This window comes from Camellia sinensis, chromosome 11 (genome assembly GCF_055761805.1).
Source record: "Camellia sinensis isolate YWXY chromosome 11, ASM5576180v1, whole genome shotgun sequence".
In the NCBI taxonomy this organism is placed as follows: domain Eukaryota; kingdom Viridiplantae; phylum Streptophyta; class Magnoliopsida; order Ericales; family Theaceae; genus Camellia; species Camellia sinensis.
Genome location: NC_138971.1, coordinates 114,101,608 through 114,122,622, shown reverse-complemented (window position 1 = coordinate 114,122,622; position 21,015 = coordinate 114,101,608). Strand labels below are relative to the sequence as shown.

Sequence of the window (21,015 nt, the reverse complement as noted above, 5' to 3'; positions counted from 1 at the left end):
CATTATACAAGAAGTCGTTCTCTGGGCCTTACCTCAAGTGCGTTCATCCCAGCAAAGTAGAAGCATTCCTGTTCGAAATACATGAAGGGGTGTGTGGAAGTCATCAAGGGGGAAGGTCGCTCGCTTACAGGGCTATTTCGCAAGGATATTGGTGGCCATATATGCAAGCAGACTCAGAGAAATATGTGAGGAAGTGTGAAAAATGCCAGAAATTCGCACACCAAATACATCAACCAGCAAGAGAACTCCTACCCTTAACTAGCCCATGGCCTTTCGCAATGTGGGGCTTGGACATAGTAGGACCACTTCCAACAGCACCCGGCGGCAGAAAATTCTTTCTCGCAGCAACAGACTACTTCACAAAGTGGGTGGAAGCAGAAGCATTGGCGTCAATCAAAGAAAAAGATGTGAAGAAGTTTGTTTGGCAGAATATCATCACTCGGTTTGGCATACCAAAAGCACTAATCTCAGACAATGATACTCAGTTCGACGGCAGAATCTTCAGAAGCTTTTGTGAAGAGTACAAGATAGAGTTCTACAATTCCACACCGGCATATCCTCAAGCAAATGGGCAAGCTGAAGCATCAAATAAAGTCGTCTTGGATGGACTAAAGAAAAGGCTAGAGAAAGCAAAAGGCAAGTGGGAAGATGAACTTCCTCACGTCTTATGGACTTACCGCACCACGCCCCGGCGATCAACTGGAGAAACACCATTCTCCTTAGCTTATGGAATGGAAGCGGTGATCCCACTAGAAGTTGGCCTCCCCACAATTCGAAGCGAAAATTTTGATCCAAACTTAAATAGAGAAGCCATAGCCTTAGAACTCGACCTTGCAGAAGAAAGAAGAGAAAGAGCACTAGTCCACATCGCCTCATACCAACGAGAGTTAATCCGAAAATACAGCAAAAAGGTTCATCCAAGACAATTCAAGATTGGGGATTGGGTACTACGCAAAGTAATGGGAAACACCTTGATCCCAGGAGACGGCAAGTTAGGCCCAAATTGGGAAGGTCCTTATAAGGTGGTTGGGTTAGCAGGCAAAGGGGCATACCACCTAGAAGACAAGGATGGCAAGGCAATCCCTAGGCCATGGAATACGGCCAATCTCAAGTTATTTTACTTTTAGCTTTTCTTTTTCAAACATATGTAATTTTCTCTTCCTTCAATAAAATGAGAAATTCTTTTTAGCACAAGTTGTTCCTTGTAAAAGTTAGCTTTAGTAAAGATTAGGCGCATTGCAAGCATTTTTCATTCTAAGTTAGCCGGAAAAACTAACTTAGAGGTTGGCTGGAATAAACCAACACCCTTCCTGAGCCCAGGATAAGGATCCAGGCTGCAGGACATTTGGTCGGAATAACCAAATACTATAAGTTAGCTGGAAAAACTAACTTCGATGGTTGGCTGGAATAAACCAACTCTCGTTACTCTTCAGCCGAAGTAAGTGCATGGCTGAAGAGTGGTTGGCTGGAATAAACCAACACTCGTTACTCTTCAGCCGAAGTAAGTGCATGGCTGAAGAGTGGTTGGCTGGAATAAACCAACACTTGTTACTCTTCAGCCGAAGTAAGTGCATGGCTGAAGAGTGGTTGGCTGGAATAAACCAACACTTGTTACTCTTCAGCCGAAGTAAGCGCATGGCTGAAGAGTGGTTGGCTGGAATAAACCAACACTTGTTACTCTTCAGCCGAAGTAAGTGCAAGGCTAAAGAGTGGTTGGCTGGAATAAACCAACACCTGAAGTTGGATTGACTGGATTAAGCACTTTGTACTCCTCAGCCGAAGTGATTATATCGGCTAAGGAGTGGTTGGCTAGTAATCGTAGTTTAACCAGTCAAAACCGAAATAACAGTTGGAGTAACTGAAGGCATATTACAAAGTACAGACATTCATATCAAAACCGAAGTTAGAGTTCAAGCAAATTTCCATTTCATTAAAGGTCAAAATAAGTACAAAGTAAGGACCAAAGCCCGGTTACAAAGACGAAATAAGAAAAAGAAAAGAAAAAAAAAATTACAAAGTCAAGAAAAGAGCTCTTGTATTTCGGCGTCAAAGGCCGCATCACCATCAACTTGAAAACCGGTTTCAAGGGGAAGATCACGCTCGATCACCGGGTTGGTTTCGGTTGGAACCACGGTTTCATTTGGCTGTTCGATAGGTAGGTCATCCACCATGGGCTCCAACCGAAGTGACGGGTTTGCACCTACAACCGAAATGTCTTCGGGAGCAGAGGAGTCATCAGAGTCTGAGTCCTCCAGAAACTCTTGTTGCAAGGCGTCTGCATACTCCGCAAGGGACTTCGGTATAAAGTAAGCTGGAGGGTCGAAGACCTCGGTCTGTTGATCATGACCGAGCTTCTCCACAGCCGCCCTCCAGCCGCACTTAAAGAACATCTCCTTCGCGGCGTCGCATTGTTTGACATAGGCGTCTTCTGCCTCCTTGTAACCTCGCTTGTACCCCTCCTTTTCGGCCGCCTCCACGCTCTTTTTTAGTTCGCTTATTTCGGTGTCTTTTCTCTTCTCAAGCTTCACCAATTCCCGCAGATATTTGTCTTTCATAGCGATGGCCGCTTTTTGCCTCTCCGCTTCAGCCGAGCTAACCAGATCGGCAAGTCGACCGTTCTCTACTTGAAGCTCGGTCATTTTCCTCTCGGCCTCCTCTAGTTCGGCCACCTTTGCCTCGGCTTCTGCCATTGCTTGCCTTGTGGTTTTTCGGAGTTCTTGGACTTTCTTGTAAGTGATGTTGTTCTTCTGTAAGGCCTGACAAAACAAGAGACTTCTCTTAAGCCGAAGTAAAGGTTGGAAAATTCAAACAAGAAAAAATGGACAGTTACTTACCAAAATCATGGACTTGGATGCAGACCGAATTGACTTCATTTCGGTGTTCAATTGCTTTAAGTGGTGCTCCATGTCCTTGGGGAGGCACACACTTTTGGCTAGGTTAAAGGCCAATTGGTGATCTTTTTCAGCCACGACCGAGTCAGTAGCTTTGATGTCTCGGTCGTTAAAGGTCAGCGGCGGAGCCCACTTCAGAGATTCGGCTCGGTCAGTTTGCTCCGGTTGGGGGGAAGGTTGAGGACTTTGGGGGATGGATTCAACCTCATCGACAAGTTGCTATTCGGTGGATGTAGATCGGGCGCGCTTGGAAGGGCGAGATGAAGAAGGCCGTTGAGAGGGGAGGGCCACAACGGCAGGCTGCGCCTCAATAGTTGGTGGTACTTCGGCTCTGGTTGTTGCGGTCAGAAGGGCCCTAACTCTGCTTTTCTTTGCCATCTCCTTTTCAGCAGTTAATGGGACAAGTCGTATTTCGGGCAAGGTTGGGTCCGGTTCTGGTGCTTCCTCAAGAAGGAAATCGGTTACTCTTGCTTTTCGGCGACCGCTATACCAATAGGTCGGCTCAAAGTTTAGAAGCTTAGCCCAACTCCGTTCTTGACACCGTAGTGCGGCTCGCAAAATTGCAAGGTTGGGATAGCTATATAGGGAACGGAGGTGGGCGAAATCTGCAAAAAAGATAAGTGTTAGTTCGGTCAATAGACTAAAAGCCGAGATAACATACAAGGAAGAAGACTGAAGTCAAATTACCAGGCTCTCCCTTTTTCCAATTTGTAGGTCGGCCAGGAATTTGGGCTTGAAAATCCTCAAAGTTCCCAGAGACCCAGAAGAAATCATCGTCGTTAAGATCTTTGTCCGGTGTGTGTTTAACTATCTTCTCTCGGCGGCGGCGAATCCTAAGGTAATAGACCCACCCAGCATCTTTTGAGCCGATGGAGTATTGATGGAATATTTCGGCCAGGCCAAGGTTTAGTCCGGTTTGGTGGTTCAGTGCGGCTATCCCCATAATAATACGGTATGTATTGGTGGACAGTTGGGTGGGGCATAATCTAGTCTGCCTAAGGAATTCGCAGATCAATGGTTGGACAGGAAACCGTAGTCCGGTTTCGATTATGGATTGAAGGGTAAAAGGGACGAAGCCTTCATTTTCCCAAGGAATAACATCTTTTTCGGCCAACGTCAGATGGACGTCATCAGGAATTTGGTAATCTTTCCTAAATTCGGCCATACCACCAGGGGTCTCAACTAGATACCTATACTTACCCATCTGATGAATAAATTACTTATAACTTATATCGGTGCAAAAATCGTGCTCAGTAGCTCGGTTGAGCGCACGCAGGAGTGCCTGGGTAACCTAAGTCTGCAAAGTAAAAAACAGAGGGGGTTAAAGCACTGATCAATGGACCGTGCTACAATTTAACAGCAAGGTATAAGAGCCCTACTTCGGCCTCAAAAAGCTGGTTCTATCTCGGTTCATCGAAAGGTTTGGTAGCTCGGTTTGGGCAGGTTGCTCGGTAGACCGGTTTAACGTCTAGGGGCAGCTTTCTTAGTTCGGTCTAAAAAAAACTAAGAAAGCTGGTTTAGCCCCAAGGCCTAAATCGGTTGCAGTATGAATAAAGTTACTTCGGTTAAGCCTCTAGGGGCGGCTTTCTGAGTTCGGTTTAGGAACTAAGAAAGCTTGCTTGACCCCAAAAGCTTAGTTCGGTTGAAAACCGAGGTTCCTAGTTTGGTATATTCAGACTTCGTTCGGTGATCTTATTTCGGCTAAAGTAAAACAGAAGGTTATTTTTTGAAGCTACTGTTGTCTCTACAAGTTCTAGTTCGGCTATTGACTGAAGTGATCTACCAATATTGGACAAACAGTATCCTAGTTCGGTTGCTAGGTGATTTTGGATCTAAGACTGGTTTTTCTACAAAATAGTTCATACACACATGAAGTTCTACTGGTTTTTTCATAAAAATACGGAAGCAAAAGCAGCAAATGGAAGAAAGTGTTGGCAAAAAACATACAAAACAAGATATACAGATGCGAAAGCATAACAGAGTAAGAAGGAAAGTAGGTTTGCTTACTAGATTGGTGACGCAGGGACTGGAGATGAAAACTGTTGCAGAGCACGAACAGCAAGAACACAGAGAGAGAAGATGAAGAAATGACAAAGGTGAAGGGACCTAGCCTCAGGGCGTGTTTTTGTTAGAAATCCCAAAATTTGGGCGGGACTGTTCAAAATTCACGAAGTACGAAAGACGGCGTGACAGCCGTCCTCAGCCTATCAGAATCTGCCACGTGTCATTGGAATGGGAAGCGTTACAGTCGCTGTGATTGAAGAGACGTTTTGACCGAACAGAGTGAAGCCCGACGTAAAATTAGCTCGGCTGGAGAAGCTAAAGGGTTTTTTAGCTCGGCTGGAAAGGCTTAATAAACTTCAGCTCGGTTTGTAGACTGGTAATCCCAAATCACGCTGTGCAGATGGAATTAAGGGGCAATTGAGAGGGTAATTTTTGGAGAAAATTAGACTGAGCTGTAAGATGGACTTTATGGCCCAAAGTGTGAAGGACTCAGTAAAAGGCCGTAATAACATTCCGGCCCAGAAGTAACATAGTTACTCCGGCCCGGGAGAGGTATAGTTACTTCGGTTAGGAGAGGTGTGATTACTTCGGCCCAAGATGGTGTAAAGCTACTCCGGTCTGGAGGTATCTTGATGTTATTCCGGTCTCAAAGTTAGTCCGGTCGCGGTGTATTGTGGTTAGATCGGCCAGAGCTTTTCTACTCAGAAGCTTGGTCTAAACGCATCATGGTTAAACGGGGGAAAGCCGAGATAAGGAGTTGGAGGAGAAAACCTAGCTAAGGATAGTTCGGTCTTCTCTGTCGCTCAGCATAGCCAGTGTTACTTCGGTCAAAAGGTAGTTCGGCCATGGTGAAAACCATCCCACTTGGTTTAAGCAGTGGGGGAGGGCAAAAAAGGATAAGCATTATCCTTAGGAGAATGAATCCTAGGAGGACTCTGCATGGAGAAATACAAGTCCTACTAGGATTGTGCCACAGGAAACTTATAAAAGCTCACAAACATCACCTTGGAGGAGGTAATTCAACACAATTCTTTCTGAGAACTTAGAACTTTGTCTATTTGTCAAGTTTTCTGACTTAGGCATCGGAGAGGTTTCCGGCACACACCCGCCGGCTAGCTCACGTTTGTATTTTCAGGTGACAAAGCGACGTCGTACGGAGGAGCGTGGATTTGGTCAACAGGATTATACGAGGAGAATTATTTCCTCCCCGTACAATATTGATTCAATACGCTCAATAATGAATTTAAAAAATGCAATCATCCCTTGTATTTCAAAATAGAACTGGGAATGTTTTGTCTCATTGAAAGCCCTTACGCAAACTATGAATGGTCTAAAATAATTAAGAAAAAATAAAAAAAAGCCCGAGTTTATTACAGAAACATGCAAACTAAATAAAATCGTAATAGATTAACACAGACTATACAATTTATCAAAACCCAAGAAATGTAAATTATGTTCTAATAATACTAAATTTTTTTAGCTGTAAGACGACATCCAATTCTTTATTTAGTCGATCTTGTCAACTACTCTTGAGATAACTTTAAAAATTTGAGTTAAAGTATAACTAAAGTAGTGATAAATAAACATACCTTGTCAGTGGCACAACCGATTGAAAACTTGAGTTCGTTGTAGCCAAAAGGACTGTGCCTCATTAGCTTAACAATGTTTTTAGCAGACAAATACTTTTGGCAATCGTTATTGTCATTGAACTTAGTACACATGAGGAAATGTATCTTGCGCAAGGCATCAGGGAAAACTTGATAGAGCTCATTGAGAATTTTTCTAGACCAAGCATTTTGAATGACATCCCTGGCATGTTCACAAACGATCATCAAATATTTTATCACCCCATATGTCTGAAGAAAAACAGTCTGAAATTTATATAATGGTTTTTCTCCACGAGGAGGATAATATAGAACTTGTCGTAGTGGCGGCTGACAGCCATCCCAATCCTGAAAATGAGGAACAGACGGAATTTTAGCTAGCCAAAAACCCATGTCTGTGAGAGGCGTGGTATTATCTAAACAAATATATCAGTTGAAAATAAATGGATTTCTCTTTTGTATTTCATAAACTTTATAAATAAAGTGTGTCATCCTCACTTTATTGAAAAAAATGGATGGGAATAGTTATAAAATGCAATTCTCTTAATGTAAGACAAAGTATGATAGTACCCATATCGTGGGTTAAAATCATAGGTGGGTTGAAAAAAGAGGAGACGAGTCAAGAGATAAACTTCTAAATGAAATCGTTCTGTCGCTTCATATACTATCTTTCTGAAGTGTTGAACATCAACTATTATACCATGTATGGGGTCATGTATTGGATTTAGAGGAGGGTTGTCAACAAACTCGACCTTCCAAGTTAACCTTGACCCAACGTATCTACGAGAAATATTTAAATTGTTCAACAGATTACCATTGAAACTGTTTCTTTCGTGAATATCATTCAGGTAGTCAATCATTTGATTAAGCAGTTCAACAAGTGATCTACCTAGTATGAGAAATTTGTCCTCATAGAACTCCCATATTTCTTCAGGTGTCTGAATGTGATTAGTAAGCCAATCATCAAACATCTGTACAGATGAAAAAATTAAAAGAAGAAAATTATTTGAAAAAAAATTAATTGTAAAAAAAATTGTTAGTCAAATTTTTAAATTTCTGTTTGAAAACCAATGTAAACTTATTTTTTGAGTTTACATTTTTTTCTCAAATTTACAAATTGAGACAACCTTTATAAACCAAAAAAAAATTATCATACAAATTTTTATGACAATTTTTTAAAATTTTTATAAATATAAACTAAAAACTGAAAACGAAATGGTTACCGAACAAACTCAAAGTGTACGGACAAATATTTTTTTTTCAGATTATAGTAAAACTTGGTTAGCATTCTGTAAACACCCCATTTTTGACCGCTCTTAAGACTTAGGCACCACTGATGGTTTACTTGGTGGAGAAAGGTGTGCAGGGGAAATGTTCAGTTTCTTCGACAAGGAGAGAGACAAATCTCAACTTCACACCCCATTTTGGACCAAAGCTATTTTGAATGTTTTTTAAACCTTAAAACCCTCTCTTTCAAAATATTTTTGAAATAAAGTTTCTACATTCCAAGGCTCACATTTTGTCAAATGTTGCGCTTTTCGATAAACCGAGCAAGGACAAAGTGGAGACGAATGAAAGAGAGATGAAATCTTTAAAAAATCTTTCAAAACACTTTGTTTAAGGGTTTGGAGTTGAAGAAAAGAGGAAAGGAGAGAAGAAAACTAGTTTGGGAGAAGTTCGGCATGAATCCGGGTAGGAGAGAGTCGAGCAGCCCTCGCTGAATCGGGCTTATTCATTTGCATACTTGGATTTTATCTATGAGGCTACCACCATTGGAAATCTTACTTCTGGGGCTTCATTTTTCACTCAAGAATCTCCTAAGGCCGAGTCCGGATGGGGGAGATATGATTGGTTGAAGTTGGGCATCATCCCAGTTGGACTGAAACTGAGCAACCTTCACCGAAACAAGCATAAATTTTTTCATAGTTGGAATTTTGATTCAAGTCTGGTCCCATTGGAAAGATTACTTCCGGGGCTTCAATTTGGACACAAGAATGACATGAAAAGGAGTTCATATGAAGGAGTTATGCCCGTTTGAAGTTGGACCTGTAGAGCAAATTTTTCCTGCCGGCCGACCAGACAATGTGCCGGCCGACCAAATAAGTAGCAGGCCGACCATTTATAGTAGCCGACTGACCATTTTTTCTGGTCGACGACCTTCCGGTGTATTCTACAGATTGAATGGATGCCCGCTGTGCTAGCTGGAGGGCACAGACTGGATCCTCTATACACGTGTATGGAGGATCTTTGCTCTTGGTTTGAAGCTTCTAAGAGAAGCCTTAGTCCCTTGACTCTATAAAGGAAGGCTCCCCTCTCCTTATACTAGGTTCAGAACTTGGTTAGGGCATATACACATATATCCCTCTTTGTCTCTCCATATCTCCTCCATTTTAGCTCAAAAGTGTGAGGTTCTTGGCCCCATTGCAATACAACTCTTAGCCTAACCTCTCCCTCATCCATCCAAGCATCTTGGAGCTTGTTTTCAGAGGCTAAGGGACTGGTTTTTGGGACCAAAGGCTGCTGAAGTTCTTGGCTACAAGGGTAACACGCTCATCTCCCTTTTTAAGGCTTATCTTGCTTCATAGCTTAGCCATACTTTCAGGCATTTTCGAGCTTTGTCATAAACTGGAAAAGGTCTTATTTTGAGCTCATCTTGAAGTTTGTTTAAGGACATTTTTCTGTTAGAGGTCATCTACCCCCTTGTATGCTTTATCTCCCTTTTAAGGCTTTATTTTGATCCATATCTTAGCCATACTTGCAAGCATATTTGAGCTTTGTCATAAACTGAAAAAAGTCTTGTTTTGAGGCCCTTTTGATGTTTTTTTAAGATTATTTTGCTGTTGGGGGTCGTCTACCCTCTTGCATGCTTGTTTCGGCCTTGTTTTGCACCATACCTTGAAGCCTTTGTATTAGTCTTTGCTTGGCCTCCTAGCCACTGAAATCCAGTAGATTTTCAGTGATAGGATTTCTGTTTTGAGGGCCTAAATCAGAGAGGGGTGACCCTCTCCCTTGTTGTCTTGTTTGTTGGCATTTTTGGCCTTACAAAGGGGCTTATGTTTAGATCATTTGGAGGCTTGGTTCAAGCCCTTTTTGGTGACTTTTGGGACTTGCATAGACTCTTTCCATAGCTGGTTTGGTCCATTTTTGTTTGCCTCTTGCATGTGTAGAGTAACTCCCTTTTTGGCTTATCAAAGGAGCACCCCATTCTAGTATGTGTTGACTATGTTTCAGTGGCTTTTTGGGCTTATTTTGGCATTCCTTGAAACTGTTTTTGGCTGGTTTGGTGGTCCCTCATTTGCTTCACATGCTTGTAGTGTAAACCATGCTTACTAGCTCACATTGCATGTTGTTTTGGCCCTTGATGCTAGCATGTTTTGGCCATGTTTTAAACTGATTTTGTTAATAATTTGGGCTACCTTAGCTCTGGTTTTGAGGCCCCTTGGTCGAATGATGTTTGCTTTGCATACCTATAGTGTAACACACTTCACTAGTTTCAATGCTTAAGCCATCCAACATGCTTGGTGTGAGTTGTTGCATCATTTCGGAGTCATTTTGTATGCTATTTCAGAGCTAGAATATATGCCATTGTGTTCATTATTTCATCTTTCCCATGCTCTTGGAGAGTTGAGTTTTGTGCCTTAGGCTTGAGCCCTTGCATTGTGCATGCTTGTGTGCATTTTGGTGCCTAGTATTCATCATGGTTGGCCACTGATTTTGGCATGATTGAGAGCTACCCATGTTAGTTTAAGTCCACCTCACCATGTTGTTGCATGCTTGTTTCATTGTGCATGTTGTTGCATGCTATACACGTCCACACGTTTAGGTTGTATGCTTATTGCATATTGCATGTTCACATGCTCATGTTGCATGCTTAGCTTGCATGTTTAGGTTGCATATCATAGCATGCATCTCTTGCCTCTTGAATTGATTATGATAGAGGTTGGGACCCATTATTTGTTTTGTGCATTTCATTCCATATTGAAATTGCACACTTTGGCTTCTTGGGCCATCATGCATTGAAATGCGTGATTGGTGATCCGAGGGTCGAGCACCATACTCCCTTGAGTCTTAAACATGATATGGAGTGTGGTTGTGCAAACATTTGCCTTGAAATGCATTGCCATGCCTTGTCTGTCCTCTTCTGCTATCAAAACAGGTTTCTGCAGGAAGATATTGCCTACCGGCCATCTACAGTGCTAATCGACCAAACATTTGTGGCCGATGTCAATATCCATGGTTGATGGATGGCCGGTGGCATTTAATTTTGGCCGGTGACCTTCCACAGTGCTCAGAAGGCGGTTCAGAAGCATCCTGGAGACTTATGCAGCTTTCAGAGGTGCAAAGCAGTGTAAACAGAGGTAACATGTGACATGGCGATGAATTTCCGAGCGGAGTTGAGCATGCATACATCCATCCCTCTTCCTGAGGCTGTTTTATTGCTCTTAGTAGTTTAATTAATTTATCAATTAGTTAGCTGGTTTTGTAATTAATTAATTAGCTTGTTAGTTGATTAATTTGTATTATTCTCTCGGACCCTCCGAGAGAGGGCAATGTTGTAATAAGTGTGCGTGCGTGTGTGCATGTCTTCCAACCCCACGTCTTTCTCCCTTTTATTTATCAGCTTTCAGTGGTTAGATTAGGGCATGTTTCAGTTAGCATCCTTATGCTCCGAATGTTTGCATCCATTCATTTGTATTGCATGCACCAGGCTCGGCTCATCATACTAACTGCATTGTACTTCAATTCTAAGTTGAATACATGTTAGTTGTAGCATCATCATATGCCATCTTAGAATAGCCGAGCCTATTGTAGTTGCATTTTGCATGTGTTGCATTAGCCATCTTAACATGAACTAGGATCATGCATTTGATTACTAACTAGTTTCTGTTTTGGCTCGGAGTACTCGGTAAGTGTTTATGCTTTAGCATCCTTGCATGCGTGTGAGTGTTGCCATGATAGCATGCTTACCATGAGGCTATATGCTTATGTGATATAACTGCCTGAATGCTTGTGGGTGAAGGTTGGGTTGCTTGAGTTGGAATAATTCGTCGAAACCCGTGTTTTAGCCTACTTGCGAGTAGCAAATTTCAATCCATTTTTCGAAACAAACGGATATGCGATGCTTTGTTCCAACCTAGGCAACCCAGTCTATACTTGTTTTGCTGTGCGCATCACGTAGTAATTCTAGGCTAATAAACCGGAATAAGAATACATAATGTTTTCAAAACTAGATATCATGGTTAGTAGAGGCCGATCTTCGGATCGGGCGAGAGGGGGTGCTCATAACTGACCTTCCCCAATCGTACCCAAGTTCCCGAGCTGAGGCAACTTTGGTGATGACGGACACGTGACCTTAGGCAAACGAGTCAGGGTTTCCTAAATTCCCCCAAAATAAAATATTTAGGTGGTGACTCTGTATCTGGCAAAACAGTCCATGTTTGGCACTTTTTTACAAAAATCTGTTTTTCAAAACGATTTGCCGGATTTGGACTCTTTGGTTCAGATTAAGAACTGTGACGATTTGAGTCCGAACTGTAGTGAGCCCCAGAACGAACAGAACGGGATTCCCTCCCGGGACGTTCGGGGACGTCTACACATTCAAAAAAAATTTATTTTATTTTAAGAAGGATGGTCGTTAACTGTATTTTTTTCTTAATGTTTATCTATTGCATAATACTATATGAGTAACTTTTTTTTTTATTTAAAGTGTTTATATTCAAGTAAAAAGTGTTGTTAGTAATAATGGTTTTCAATAAAAATGTGACCGCTAATCATGTTTTACCATAATTTGGAAATAAAATTTACCTATACATTATTTAGTTAATTTTGAATTAAAAAAAAACATAAAACGGTTCAAGTCTGGAGTTGTGATCCTCAACTTCACTTGAAAGGAATTGTTGAGAAATGTAGTTGAAATTGGATTTGTCGAAAAAATAAATAAATAAATAAAATAAATTACAATAAACTTCTTAAACTAGACCTATTTGCATTTTGTCTCTTAATTTCAAAACTAACCTTCTCAAATTATTATCTTATTGCATTTAATACCTTCTGTTAGGATGTTGTTCTGGGATTTAAACAAAATTGTGAAGCACATTACATACTTACTATTTTTTTAGGACGATAATATATGTTATGATGCTTTTAAGACAATAATATCATAATCTAGTGCCCATTTGCACTTTGCCTTCCATATCTTACGCTCTATTTGGTTTGATGGAAAATATTTTTTGAAATATCTTTTTCGTATTTTCTTGTGTTTGATATAATAGAAAATGAAAGTCAACGGAAAATATTTTTCATAGTCAATGGAAGCAAGCCAAAGAAAATATTTTTCACTTTTAAAAGGCAGAAAAACGTTTTTCGTACTAAAATTTTACTAATGTGGATTCTTATGTACCCTTTTGCTTAGAAAATGAGGGAATTGGTAAAGAAGTCAATGTTTCTGAGAATTTTGATTTATTGAAATAAGAATTAGCCAACACAGTTAAGTAAAAAGCCCAAATCTAAGGAGAGATTGAAGAAACAAAAAGAAAATTTGAACATTTTTACGTACTAATTAAACAAAAAATTCATCTCCATATAGGCAAATAGTCTTCGCAATGTTCAATTACTTGGATTTTTCTTTCACTAGGCTCAATTAACTGGAAGGTTTTGGTTATATTGGATAATGTTGGTCCACATTCTTATGTCTTTTCTTATCCCACATTTTCCTAGAAACCAAACAGAGCTTCCTTTCTTCTCAATTTTGATTCCTTTATCTATTCCTACATTTTAATGCCTTTGAAGTGGGATGTCAATTGTTTAGTTCTTATTTTGTTCTTGTCTGTCTCATTTTCTCAGCAACCAAACAAAACATTATCAATTAGTCTTTAGTCCCTGAAATCGCTAAGCAATCACTTCAATTAAAATCTAATTCTTTGTGTATTAGTGTACATTGTGTGTTAAAATTCTATAGCCCACTACGAAATTCAATGTCTTCTATGAGGAAGATCGACTTGGCAAGCAGTGGGTTACATTAAGAGGCAAATTTGAAGAGAACAAAACTATAAAAGCCGAAGCTTTACATGGGACCTCATTTCACAATAACATATGTAATGTTTTAGTTTTTCAATGAGTTGTTAATAGCTTTCTCTTTTTTTGTAGATCTTTCAGTTTGGATTATTTAGTTTTTGGCTGATGACAAGATGAATAGATTATTTATTCCTTGTTGAAATATTTTAGGAGTATCTCATTGAATTTTTTGAGTTGTTCATCTCAAGATAAAGCTTTTAGTATATATGCATTTTTTTTCCCAACCCAATTCTACTTCAAATTAATTTGAGAACCCAGTTAGAAGTTGATTGAGAGCAATGAGGAAACTAGTCGCTGACTAATAAAATTTTAGATATCAGAACATTGTATGAATACTTTTGATCTTTTTATGGTTTGGGCTAGTTTCATGAGAGTCCTTGTTTACTTTTTTTTTTCATGACTTCTTCCTAATCAAGCATAAATGTGTCAGTCTACAAACTTGTGGTTTGGTCATGACTGTGTTTAGTTTTTTATTTGGTTGCTGTTAGGGATTTGGACAATAAACTTTAGAATGCACTTTTTGACATCTTGAAGGCAAAGGGGGTAAATGATGACCTTTCTGTTTTCTTGCATGAATATATGATGAACAAGGATCGAATTGAGATTATTCAATGGTTGAGAAAAATTAAAATTTTCGAGGAGAAATAGGGGACTACATATATATAATATTTCATCTACAATACTAGGTGTTAAACTTTTCCATTGATTAAAGAAAGTTTTGCTCTAGAATATGAGTTATGCATATTGGTCAAGCATGCATCTAGCTTGTTATGTCTGAGGTGTAAATACTAAAAGGCACGTAAACAATGTCCTTTGGCATTGGTATTGACTTGAAATGAATTCCCTCGAGGCTAGACCTAAATCATCTGGTGGGTCTAAATCTCTTTTTCATGTCAATGAAATGAGATGTTGAGTTGGTGGTAGAATTTGCTAGGTATAACTGATTCAAGAGTTGGAACACCATACTGTACAATACATAAAAATCTACAAAATATGTGGATTACATTATGATAGAAAGTTTATTTTAACATAGGAAATGGATAGCTTCAGACATCATACATGGGAGAGCAATCCATTAACAGGGGCACCATTATTCTGTTCCAGTTGGAAAGGCCTTATGTTTGTACATTGTAGAGACCAAAGAGTTGTGCTACCGTGCTACATTACCTGAAAAATAATCTGAATCCCCTATACTCATAATATTCATCTCATCAATACCTCCTCTTCTGGCTAATTCAACAGTCACAGTGCCATCCGAACTAGGAACGGCCTCAGGGGACTTAACTATACTGAACTAGTCATTACTATTCTGCCAAGTCTCCTGCAGTTGCAGTGCATACCGGAGGTTACCCAACACATTATCCATCGATGGACGCTCAATCCCCTTATCACACACACAATTTTCTACATTCATGACATATTCTTTCAAACATTTTGGTGCTATTTTGTCAATTAGATACGGATCAATGATCTGATCAACGGTGCCCATTTTGATATTAGTTTTGAACCAACGAACTAAATTCACTTGATCCTCATCCCTTGAATAGATCATTGGCTTCCTACCACACAACAGTTCAAGTAAAATGACACCGAACAAGTACACATCGGATTTTATAGTAAAATTTGCATTGACATAGTATTCTGGATCGATGTATCCCACGGTGCCTGTACTTGATTCAATGTGGACTCCCACTTTCGCATTCCAATACTCATCCAACAGAATATTGGTTGGCTTTAGGTTGCGATGAATGATTGTTTGCCTTGTACCCGCATGGAGGTATTGTAGTCCTCGTGCAACACCAATGCAAATCTCAAGTTGCTTTTCCCACTTTAGTGGATACTTATGGGTTTCATAGTGGTGATGGTAGAGAGACCCATGGGCCATATATTTGTAGACAAGGATCACTTCACGCTTATCGATGTAGTATCCAATTAAAGAAACAATGTGGAGGTGATAGAGATGGGAGTGCACCTGGAGCTGAGCCCTAAATTGGTCCAAGTTCCTCTCTCTTGATGTTCCTTCTTTCCATCTTTTAATTGCCACCTCAAGATTCCCACTACTGATATGGCCTCTATACCCTTTGATGTCAACACGGAGCCTCATCCTCACAGGCTCATGAAAATTATTTGTAGCTGCTTGAATCTCTGTAAAAGAGAAACGGTGGTACAATTGGATAACACCATCTGCAAATGGATCCCTACACAACTGCCATGACATGCCGTTCTTAGGACCTTTGTTCTTCCACTTTCTCCACCCAAGATCAATACCTTTAGCTACTACTTCTGCTATACTCAAAAACAAAAACAAATTGCTTATTATTCGAGATATACAGATATTGCCAGGTGATGCCATTCCATGCTTGAGGCTCTCCACAATTTCACTCATTGTAGGTGTAACGCCCTCAAAATAATAACATTAAACCCATCAATATAGACATGCATTGATATGTAAAAGTTCCACATTCTTCTATTCATCAGAGCTCCATTACCAAAAGTATTACATGTTAACAACAAAAGCAAATGCCCTAAAGGCTTACAGCTTTCCAAGTTAACACTTGGTTACAACAAAAGAGTGCTAACTCATTTACACATTAAGCCCTTGGCTTGAATATACATGTAATACATCAAAGAAATAAAACAACAAAAGTCTGCCTGCCTCTAGCCTCCCAAGCTACGTCCTTGGAGGTGGCATACTACCTGTACCTGAAAATGATATTCCCATATAGGGTGAGCCACAGCCCAGTAGAAATACACTAAACCAAATATGAACAATGACTAGAAGATTAGCAGTTGATAGATGGCTAACACTGATACTTTCCCTTATTACACTTTACGATTTCATAACATACAAGTCCATATTACAGTCCATTTTCCAATTCTTTTCAATTCTCAATTTATAACCATGGCTCAGAACCTGGCCAAACAACTCATATGAGACAGTAACTCATATCGGGCACTTCCCCATTTCATAATAGATAAGCATACTAGCTATATCACACACCAACAATAAGCATACAAGCTATATCACATACCAACAGATAAGCATACAAGCTATATCATCACTTCCACAGATATGCATAAGAGCACTATCACACTTCCGATGACAAGCATATGAGCTCTGTCAACACGTTACTAGATAAGCATATGAGCTCTATCTATGGAGTCCATCCCCTATCTCCTCCCAACAACATCCGGTTTAGAGGTCCATCCCCTATCTTCCCCTAAACCGTGGAGTACATCCCCTATCTCCTCCAACACAACACAATGCATATAAACAATAATTATACACATCATCACACAACACATAAATTTAATGTATTCTTTCAATCGTCATCCTCAATGACACATTCCAGTGATTAGTTTCAATTTGCCTAATCATCATGCATTGTCTACAACAATCAAGACTATCCTCCACCGATAGCCCAAAGTAGTTATTTCTATACAGAAAATAAATGCAACAATGGATATATAATCAACATTCCAACCAGGTGAGTGATAAATAATCCAACTACACCCTTTAATCCCATACCTTTCCAAATCAATTCCTCATTTCTCATAATTAATTATACGAATTAATTAACCAATGTAATTAGGGCATATTCCATAATTAGCATTACAACCCTTAGGTTCCATTTTCATTAATGTATTAACATTAACGTCACTTTTCCATGCCAAACATGCATCTAGGTTTTATGTAGCCAAAACCCCAACTTTTGAAAATTTAAACAAAAGTCCCAAACTTTCACAAAATTACCAAACCAACCCCAACATCTCAAAATACAAAAATTTAAAGACAAAGCTCATAAAGAGGAGTAGGATATCCCTACCTCGAAGTTAGAGCTCGGATGGAGAAGAGACCCGAAACCAAAGTGCTCCAAAGATCAAGATTTTTGGATCAAAACGACGCCCTCGACGATCAACACCACTTTTACAAAGGCCGAAGAGAAGGAGGACACTCTAACTAGATCAAACCTTAGAGAGAAGGGAGTTTCTAGAGAGAGAGGCTCTCAAAAATGGTTTTTAGAAAAAGTAGGAGAGAGAAAGAAAAGCAAAAAGTGATTTAAAATCACCTAGCGGATAACTCATATACGTATGACCCGCTCGAGCGGATAACACAACGCTCGAGCTCCAAGAACAAAAATCTGGACACGCTCGAGCGCAATAAGGCCCGCTCGAGCGCCAAGACACAGGACTAAAGAACTTCTGCTCGAGCGCCAAAACCAGTCCGCTCGAGCGTAGATTATCACCTCCCAGAACTCATACCCAGAAAGTACTACCCGTTCGAGCGCTACCAGACCCGCTCGAGCGCTACCGCTCGAGTGTAAACAAACCCGCTCGAGTGTAAAAATCACATCTGCAGAAGTTTTGCAGAGACACGAAATACTGGAGGTGTGCAATCCCCGCTCGAGCGCAAGAAGACCCGCTCGAGCGGATCGCCTAAAAACTGGGCAACAAGGAATTGAAACCAAGGCCTAACCAACTTGTAACAACCCTGCCCAAAACATCCTAAAACTCAATCAAGTGGAATTAAAGGACGACAACAAGATAGATACCACTACCAACTTCACGGAACCGAGTCCGAAATACAACAGAACAGTAAAGGGACAACCGGGATCGCTATAGTAGGCCTTCCCTTTGAATGATTATATAAACATTTGTTAGCAACTTCTGCAAACACCTTCAGACAAATTGGTGATGTTTGTCCTCTCATAGAGGGATCAATAATTTCGTCAAGCATTCCATTTTTGATGCATTTTTGAGCCCATAGGGCTAGTTCGATTTGCTCCTCCTTAACACTTGTATCCACTGGTGGCCTCGCACATAACACTTCAAACAGAACCACACCAAAGGCATACACATCTGATTTCTTGGTTAGTCTACAAGTCAAGAAATATGCTGGATCTAAATAACCGAATGTGCCCTTAACATCTGTACTAACGTGGGTTTGCAAATGGCTTGTGTTTACCATTTTAGACATTCCAAAATCTGAGATCTTAGCTACCCAATTCTCGTCCAACAGAATGTTTGTGGTCTTCACGTCCCTGTGTATGACACCTTCCTCGGTATTCGTATGAAGGTAGTCTAATCCTTGGGCAGCACCAATACAAATCTTGAGCCTCTCCTCCCAAGTAAGATGATAAATATCATTCTCATTTCCTTCCCTACTATATTTGTAGAGATGATCGGTAAGTGTCCCATTGGCCATGTATTCGTAAACAAGTATCATCTCCTCGCAATCATCAGAGTAGCCAATCAGAGTCACAAGATGTGTGTGCCTGAGCTTGGAAAGCGTTTTGATCTCAGTCCAAAACTCCGCTGCCCCTTGTTTGGACTCTGCATTCGACCGCTTAATGGCGACAGTGGTAGCTCCACCGTCGATGAACCCTTTATACACCTTACTAAATCTACCTTTCCCAATGACCAAAGCATCATCGAAATCGTTGGTCGCGGATTGAATCTCAACAAATGAAAACCAACGGCACAACTCCTCGGATTGAGACACACCATTTGTAGTTGTATTCCCACTGCCAAAAGCTGACATATTTCTCAGATTTGGATCCCTACATGATCGAATTTGTGGTTAGCACACAGAATTTGGATTGGCAATCAACCGATAGAATGAGACGATGAAGGAAGATAAGAGTGGAGGGATGAGAGAAGACGTGAGGATCACAAAATGAAGATATGGAAGACTCAAATGGTTGGCTGTGCTCCAAGTCCAGAGTCAACAATAGACCCAATAATATGCTCTAAGTCTATTACGCGGATGTTTGGGAAGTGAGTTTTTTTTAATTTTTTTCGTTGTAGAATATTGTTAGAGAAATTTTTTTTTGTGTTCATGAAGATAGTTGCGTTTTTTTTATGGTTGAATGTGATGTTTGTGAAAGAAAATGTAAAATGATTATGAGATTTAATGTGATATTTTGTTTAAATTTATTTTTTTGATTTTGTAACCAATTTGTCTTTTAGTAAAAATAAATAAAAATAAAACAATCCAAAAAATTTGTTCCGAACACCGTCTAGGGAGAAGCCATTTCCTTAATTTATATCTTGTAGCAAACGTGTGAGAGTGGCAGCATCAACGTGAGTCCGGATCGTCGGCCACCATTTCCTGCGGCCCATCCTGCGGCCCCCCCAAAACGACGTCGTTTTGGGGAAAATTTCCAAAAAAAAAAAGAAAGAAAGAAACTGAGCAGAGGCAAACCAGAGAGAGAGGAGAATGAGGAAGAGCTCAAAAACTTTGCCTGCTATATTAACAGCTAAGTGATCAAATTAGGGTTTTCAAATCTTTAACACTCCCTTCATTGTCTTCCTTCTTCTTCTTCTTCTTCTTCTAGAGAGAGAAAGTGTTTTAGAGAGAGAAAGTATGAGGGATACGAGCTTGGATCTTTTCGATCCGAGGACGATGATGGACTTCGACTACTCCCCCAACGGCGGTCGCGACGGCGATTTCGGCTTTGCGTTCAACGATAGTAACTTCTCCGACCGAGTGCTCCGAGTCGAGATCATGGCCGATTTTCCGGAGACTCAGTTGGATGGCGAGGGATGTCACAGTCTCGCCGATTGGGCTAGGCATCGTCGATTGCTTGAATCTGCAGGATTTGAGTTTTGTTTTGATTTTTTTTTAATGATAAAACAAGTGTGTATTTAGATGTTTTTATGTGTGTATAATTCAGTTTGGTTGGTGAGAAAATCTGGGGATTCATCAGATTAACATAGCAGGCAAGTTTTTGATCTCTTCCTTAAGTTCCTTCTCCTCCCTCTCTGGTTTGCCTCTGCTCAGTTTCTTTCTTTTTTTTTTTTTTTTTTTTTTGGAAATTTCCCCCAAAACGACGTCGTTTTGGGGGAGCCGCAGGACGGGCCACAGGAACTGGCGGTCGACGATCCGGACTCGCATCAACGTGGGCAAGTTATCCTGTTTTTTTGTGTTGGGAATTCTGTAGGATAATATCATAGAATTTTCATCTCAGGGTCTGTTTGTTTGGACGGATTGGATAATGAGAATTGTAATTCATCAGACTGTTAGACTTGGAATACATTGTCTTCGGACTATTTAGCTGGATTGGATTTATATCATATGTTTGTTTAGTCATGAAATTAGATGTCTGGATTGGATTATTTTTAGTGAATCCAATGTTTAGTTGGACGGACTGGATAAAGATAAATGTTCAAAATACTATTTTATCCTTATAATTTATAATTTTTATTTAATATATAATTTTAAATTTGTAATCTATAATTTATAATTATAATTTAACAACACTAAAAAAATTTAATTTATAAGGCCATAATTTTAAATTTATTATTTTCAATTAAATTAAATTTATAATTTATATTTTTTATTTAATATATAATTTTAAATTAACAACACTGAAAAAATAATTTTATTTAATATATAAATTTAATTTTTTAAAAACAGTAAAAAAATTTATTTTATGAGG

The 21,015-nt window shown here is 39.8% G+C and overlaps 2 pseudogenes; both read right to left on the bottom strand.

Annotated features, from left to right (window-relative positions):
• Nucleotides 1-14,867: 14,867 nt before the first annotated feature.
• LOC114283249 (receptor-like protein kinase FERONIA pseudogene) lies at nucleotides 14,868-15,959 on the bottom strand (annotated as a pseudogene).
• Nucleotides 15,960-18,137: 2,178 nt separating this feature from the next.
• Nucleotides 18,138-19,299, bottom strand: LOC114283248 (receptor-like protein kinase FERONIA pseudogene; annotated as a pseudogene).
• Nucleotides 19,300-21,015: the final 1,716 nt, after the last annotated feature.